General features: G+C 39.9%; 1 pseudogene; it reads left to right on the top strand.

The window, feature by feature from the left end:
* Nucleotides 1-6,949: 6,949 nt before the first annotated feature.
* Nucleotides 6,950-7,569, top strand: LOC123398174 (annotated as a pseudogene).
* The last annotated feature ends 278 nt before the right edge of the window (nt 7,570-7,847 follow it).

The following is a 7,847-nucleotide window of genomic DNA, read 5'->3' as shown; positions in this document are numbered from 1 at the left end:
TTGAATTCGTCAAGATGTATTTTGAGATAATTGAAGGCAAAGGAAAATCTATGATTGATGAAGGATCTCGGCCCTTGTTGGCCAATTTTGCGCACAACTGATGACGTTGAAGACCTTGACAACACTGTTGTGACGAACGACCCAACACTCGTGCTCCACCAACAAAGTGATGTTCTACAAGGGTGTTAGTCCTCGGTTTCGTCCCTTTTTGTCACTTGATGACAAACGGGGAGAAATCTGAGTTAGTCTTCAAGCGGGTCTACTTTATTTCTTTATGGGCTTTTGAACTATATTTTATTTCAGTTACAACTCTCGTTCTTCTAAGGTTGTTGGTTGTATGAGTTTTACCTTATGACCGGTGGTGGTCTGCCACTTTTGAACCATTTTTTGCATGCTTATTCCTCATGTTGATTAATGCGTTCATGCTGAAATTCGTCAGACTCCACTTTCCATCATACATTTCAATTTCCTGAAGTTATATGTGAAATGCGTGCATGTATTACAAGATATAGGGGAGATCTCCATGGTATAAATCCTCAATGTGAATTTGTAGCCCAAAGCAATTCCTCAAATATGCATATCTTCAGGGGGAGTTTTCTCTATATCTTCCATTCAAATTCCTCAAACTTTGTACTTACACTACATATTATTATACCCATTAAAAACTTAACCTATTTGTCATCAATGACCAAAAAGGGGGAGAGTGTAAGTACATCTAGTGCCCATTAGTTATTCTGGTGCATTGAATACTTATAGGTCAAAAGACTGATATGTTTGTTAGTGTACACCTCCTCTATAAGTCGCTCAGGAGTTTAAGTTATTCGAGGAATATCGACCCCTAAATATGTATGTCTTTGGGTGAAGACTTTGATATTTCCTCTCAAACTTTCAAAGTGAGGAAATTTGCCTGTCCGTGAAGAAATCAATGTGAAGAATCTGAAGTGTGAAGACTTCCGTTTTCATAGTTACATTTTGTGTATTCTGTGTCATAGGACCACCGTACTGTTAAAGGGGTCGGCGTAAAACGAAGGAAAAGTTTCCAAGTGATTCTCATCTAAAAGCCTACACATACAAATCCTTCGAATGAAGCCTTTGGAAATCTTCAATAGCCTAGTCAAATTCTTCAGTGACAGAGACGAAGATCTTCTGGTCTGTGAGGAATTTGCTCCAACTAAGGAGTTAGATTTTCACATGTGTGAATTACTTACCAGTGAAGAACATGAGCAACATGAGGACTTTCATAGCTGAAATGTTTCAACCGAGGCTGTGTTGCGCGCTAGCTTTCCCCATCCTTATCCACCTAACGATCATATCATTGGGGCATTTATGTCAATTCATGTCGGGATTGGTCCCCGGCTAAAAAGAGTCGCCCCCATATACACTAGTTCGTTGGATGCTCCATGAAAGAAACTAACACTTGTCATTTGAAAGCAACCCACTCTTCGAAGACTTTGAGAGAAATTCATCAGTGAGGAAAAACCCCAACCAACCAAGCCAAACCCCATAACCCAAAGTGATTGAGCATCACTCAAGAGACTATTCCTGTGTGGAAACTACGTTTGTTACCTTTGAGGATTGTGCATCCTCCAGACGGTTAGGCGTCATGGCAAGGGGAAATAGTAGTGAATTGTGGATCACCGAGAAACCAAGTTTGCGAGGGTTTGGAAGTCTGCCCTGAAGACTTACCATGAGTGTTCGCCGAGGACTGTGGGTCCTTAGCTCATGGAGAATATAGTAAGGACCAAGCTGCTCCAAACCAGACGGACGATTGTCATAACAGTTGGAATTGGGTCAGCCGGGTTCTACTTCCACAACCCATCCATTTCCTCAATTGTATATTGACGACTTTGATCTTTAATGTTTGAATAGTTTGCTTGAATACTTTCACAAATTCCTGAACCCAAATTCTTCACTGAAGTTATTCTTCACCTGCATATCCTGATCACGCTACTTGTGCAATCCAAACATTTCGTTCCACTCTAATGACTATGCTTTTTCTATGTTCACATCTGTTTAAGTACTTATTCTGCTGCACTGAGTTCGTGATTGAGGACTTTAATCACAAGGAATATCCACAGTGAAGAATTCATAAAAATCGCCTATTCACCCCCCTCTAGTCGATATAATGCACTTTCAATGATCTTAGCAGGAGGAAAATACTTGGTAATGAAAGAATCTTTACATTTATCCCGTGTTGCAATACTATTACATGGTAAAGATGAAAACAAAGCCTTAGCGTTATCTCGTAGTGAAAGAGGAAATAATTTTAATTTTACAATATCATTATCCATATCCTTTTTATTTTACATATCACATAATTCAAGAAAGGTAGTGATATGAGAAGCGGGATCCTCATTAGGACTTCCAGAAAATTGTTCTTTCATCACATGATTTATCAATGCAGCACTAATATCATAAAACTCCACACGAGCGATGGCGCTATAGGAGTAATAATAAAATAATTGTTATTAGTATTCGAGAAGTTACACAACTTAGTGTTGTCTTTAGACATGGTGACCAAGCAAGCAAAGTAACAAGCAAAACAAGTAGACTAGAAAGTATAGCAAGCAAACAAGTAAACTAGCAAGATAAATATTTTGTATTGTTTATTTTTATATCAACCAAAATATAACAAAAATATAAAGTATAACAAGTGAATTATAATTTGTGAGAAGGTACTTGGTAGGAAATTGGTGATACACCCTGGCAACTTCGCAAGGAATTCTTCCTCATACTTGTGATCAACATTTGTTTTTTCTGCGAAGAGAAGGGGGTGATGCAACACACTATAGATAAATACTTCCCTCGGTGAGAACCAAGGTTATTGAACCAATAGGAGGACCACGAAATTTCCCGTCTTCAGCGCCTACACACAAAAGGGAACACACTTCCACCCAACGTGGGCAAGAGGGTGGTTAATCCCCTTGAACTCGTTACTTGCCAGTAATTAGTAGTGTAGTTGGATAGCTTGTCAAATATGAATAGGAAATAAATAAAAGTTAAAGAAGAAGAGAAAGTTAATTGGAGTTTTTGTAATCATATTTGCGAATAGACTTGGGGCCATAGTTCGATCTAGAGGCTTCTGTCTCGTAGAAAGCATACGGTGGGAAAACAAATTACAATCGGGAAATTGATAGAAAATTGCATAGTTATGCAATATTTACTCATGGAAATGATCATTACATATAGGTATCACATCCGTAAGCTAGTAGACCGAAACCTACCTGCATCTACTACTATTACTCCAATCATTGACCGATATCCAACATCCATCTAGAGTATTAAGTGAAAACACAGTAATGCTTGGAGGATGATGACATGATGTAGACAAAGTAAATCTAATTAATATGAATGAACCCCATTATTTCACCCTTAGTGGCAGCAAAAACTATGTGTCATGTCCCTTTCTATCGTTGAGATTGAGCACCACAAGATTGAACCCACTACAAAGCACATCTCCCGCCAAATATAAATTAATCTAGTTGGGCAAACCAAATCAATAGACGGGAGAGAATTATGAAGATATCATAATCATGCATATATATGAAGGACCAACAAGGAACTCAATATAACTCTCATGAATAATCTAAACGTAAACCCACAATTCATGGATCCCAACAAAACCACCGGACAAGAGTGATTAAAGAAGATAGATCGTCGTGGGAATCACAGTGACCATGGCAATGAAGAATATAGAGAGAGATAGCCATCTAGGTACTACCTACAGACCCGTAGGTATGTGGTGAATTACTCACGCATCACCATGGGAGCAGCAAGGTTGATGTAAAGGACCTCTGTGATTGCTCCCCCTCCGATAGGGCACCAGAAGAGGGCTCCAGATTGGCACACGGTGGAATAGATACTTGTAGCAGCATAAAAACTGTTTCAGGTGGCTCTCTAGGGTTTTCAAAATATATGTGAATTTATAGGCTAGAGAATGGGAGTAAGGGACCTAGGACGTGGACCCAAGCCATCAGGGCACGATCACCCCCTAGGCACGCCATGTTGGCTTGGGGGCACCCTGTGTGCCAACTGATCTTCCTCCGAAGCTTCTAGGTCCTTATTTTGTCTAGAAAAATCATCAAAGAGTTTAGGGGTATTTGGACTTCGGTTGGTACAGTATTCGTGAAAAGCCAAAAACATGTAGCAAACAACAACTGGCACTTGGCACTGAGTTAATAGGTTAGTGCTCAAAAGTAATATAAATAAGCAAGTAAATGCCTACAAAGCATCCTAGAATGATAATATAATAGCATGGAACAATAAAAAATTATAGATACATTTGAGACATATCAATGACCTAGGAAATTTGTATACCTTTAATATCTTTAGGACATGCCATTTTTTGAGTTGCATAAACTTTAGCTTTGTCTACCTTAATACCTCTTTCGGAGAATTTTTGCCCAAAGACTATACATTCATTCACCACAAAGCTTGTTTTCTTGACATCTCGGGATAACTTGGTCAAGGTTATTTAATAAATCATCAAAAGAGGTTCCATAAATGGATAAATCATCCATGAATACCTCAACAATGTTTTCACAAAAATCAGAGAACATAGAAGTCACACATCTTTGAAAGGTAGAAGGTGCATTGCACAAACTAAAAGGCATACATCTATAAGCATAGGTTCCAAAAGGGCAAGTAATATAAATGTGGTTTTCTCTTGATCTTATTTTTCTATAGGTATTTGAGAAAAAACAGAATATCCCTCCATGATACAAAAGTGTGTATGCTTAGACTATCTTTCTATCATTTGAACGATAAAAGGAAAGGGGTGATGATCTTTTCTAGTAGCTTTATTTTATTTTTTAAAGTCAATTACCATCTTATAATCAGTTACAATCCTTTGATGGATAAGTTCATTTTTCTCATTAGGAACAACAGTAATGCTTCTTTCTTAGGAACCCAATGAACATGACTTACCCATCTACTATCAACAATAGGATAAACTATACCTGCCTTGAGAAGATTTAGTATTTCAGTTCTTAGCACTGTTCAAAAAATCAACCGATTCAACGATTTATCATCCGATTAATCTCTGATCGGCGGGTGAACAATAATATTGTGCCATATCTTCACCATTTATCATCTAAACTGATCAATCTCTCTCACAAGAGATTTACCGGGAATATAACGATAAATTGGGACTATTTCTGGCATTATGTGTGCAAGAACTTTGTTTTTTTTGCAGACCTGTTATGTAATGTGTATAGCTATACTGTTTTGTTTGTCATTGTACAAGGATTCAAAGGCAAGGAATCAAAATAACACTTATGTACACTACATGTTTTTGTCGAATACCACATATTTTAATGCTAGAAAACCTAGAATTTGTAAAAAATGGCCGATTAATAGTCAATTGATAAAACCAATTAATCGTCAATTTTTTGATTAATCTCTAATCCCCAACTGAATGAGACACTAACGATAAGTGATATCCTCAAGATTGGTTCTTACCACATCCTTCATATTATTATTTAAATGACATTTTTTCTCAAAAACATGTTTAACATATGGTTCCATATTAATATTGTGTTGGCATAGAGTGGGACTAATGCCCTTGAGGTCATCGAGAGTATATCTAATGGCAGCATGGCCACACCTTGTTTTCGCACCACTTTGCCTCTAGTGTTTTATTTGCAAAATTTGGTATAAATTAAAAGTTTTTATGTAAGTGCTATGAGTATCTTGATTCTTATTGCTTGCATGTGTGATCACTACAAGAAATAAGCTCGTTTATGACAAAAAATAATGACGGCGGATTTATTGGTCATAGATCTATGACTAAAATTTACAAAAAGGTCATGAGGTGTCTAAGAGGGTCCAAACCGTAGAACATTTTGAGCATCTCTATAAAGAAGGTCATAATCCCATTGCCCAAAATGTTCACTGGCATGTGTAGCTCTATTTATGCCCGCATTGTAGGTCCTCCATGACAAAATTAAGAAGGTCATAGGCTTAAATAGAGGTGACTGGGCAGAAAACTCAACAATTTGGCCTACGTGTCTTGTATAGGTATCGACAAGGCCACAAATGGAAAATGAATTTTACGTCCAAAGAAAACGAAAAGTCCCTTTAGCAACATTGTTTTCCATTCCAAGATGCACCGTTGTGCAAAATTGTTTGACTGATTTCCTTCCGATTCCATCTGATTTCCTGCTGATTCGGTAGTAAACCGTTTAAATGGCAAAAATAGCTTTAAAGATCAAAATTGAATAAGTTGGTTATCGTCCATTAAATGTGGTATTCTTGACTGAAACATTTAGTGATGTCGTTTGGGAAAATATTTTTGGTACATGTTTCACAAACACCTTCTATTTTTAGCACATAGAAATTATTTTAGATATCACCTTTCTCTAACCAATCAGGACCCAGAATCCCTCTCCCTTGGATCATACCACTGCAGACCATCTGAGCTGTTCACACCATACGTATCCAATGTATCTCACCCACCTATCCTTCCTATGATAAAGACATGTAGATTGGTTTCCTGGTGACACATGAATCCGCAGTACTACGAGGTACGTTCGAATCCAAAAAGGTTCTAGAGGTCGTATGCTACACATGAATATCCTTTTCCAAAATCAATATCTGCTTGTTGTTCAAGTACAAGTGCATGACGATTTTTTTCTTTTAAGAGGAAATGTGCATAAACAAACTTGGTATGCATCTGTCCATGTACATGTTAAATCTCGAACCAATCAAGATGCAGAAAACTCTTCCCACGGATCACCCCCTGTAGACAATCTGAGTCGTTCACGTCTTACCGATCTGACGTCTCACATTCACCTCTCTTAGAATAATTGGAATGGGAAAAAATGAGAGAGCCCCCTTCTCCCCCGTGATCTCTCTGTGTCTCACCCATGGCTAGGGTTTCGACCACCACCTCTAGGTTTGTCGGGATCTGCCACATCCGCACGCCGCTTGCTCGACGGAATTTCCATGCATGTCACTAACGTGCGGGCTGCCGCTGCTGGAGTGCGTCTACTGCCTGGGGTGCGCACGGTGGGCGTGGAAGCGGTGTGTCCACACCGGCTAGCACGACAGCGCCACCTGGGGCCACGCCGCCGCCGCCAACTTTGCGCCCGTTTGCCGTATGTGCCGCCTCGTCATGGCCAACTACGAGCCTGACCTCGCCGCCCCACTCCTCGACCCCTTCAATGTCGTGCGCCGCCGCACCTACGCCGACACCGGGGGCCGGGTCACGCCCTACCTGCTTTACCTCGACCTCGGCTGCTTCGGGGCCTCAACCTCGGTCGTGAGTCCAACTACGTGCTCCTTCTCGACAACCGCCTCGGCAAGCGCCGCTTCGACGGTGGCTAAGTCCACAACGGCATCCTCCAGGCCTCCGGCTGGGTGCTCGACAAGGAGTGCGACCTGCTTCGGAACCTCCTCGACTGGTACCCCGACTACACGCTCACCTTCACGGGCCACTCCCTCGGCGCTGTCATCAGAAATTGGTTGCAGAAGTCATCAGAATTGGTTACATGCCTGTCATTAGAATTTATTTTGTTCAGTGCTGCTACTGTTGTCAGACAACATACCTGCTCTGCTTCTGACTTCTGAAAGGGATAGACATTGCATTGCTCGCCAACTGATTTGCTTACTTGCTTGCTGCTTAAAATACAGTTGCAGAAGTTTGCTACATGTGTGTCTGAATTTTTTTGAGTGCTTGCTTGCTTGCTGCTACAAATTCAGTTGCAGAAACTAGTTACATGCCTGTCGTAATTTGTGAGTATATTAGAATACTGTTATGTGCCTCTCTAAGTTTTCTTGAGTTCTTGCTTGCTGCTACAAATTCAGTATATTAGAATTCCATTATGTGCCTCTCTGAATTTTAAGTT

The sequence above is a fragment of the Hordeum vulgare genome, chromosome 1H, assembly GCF_904849725.1.
Source record: "Hordeum vulgare subsp. vulgare chromosome 1H, MorexV3_pseudomolecules_assembly, whole genome shotgun sequence".
NCBI classification, from domain to species: Eukaryota; Viridiplantae; Streptophyta; class Magnoliopsida; order Poales; family Poaceae; genus Hordeum; species Hordeum vulgare.
This window is presented reverse-complemented; position numbering and strand designations above follow the sequence as displayed.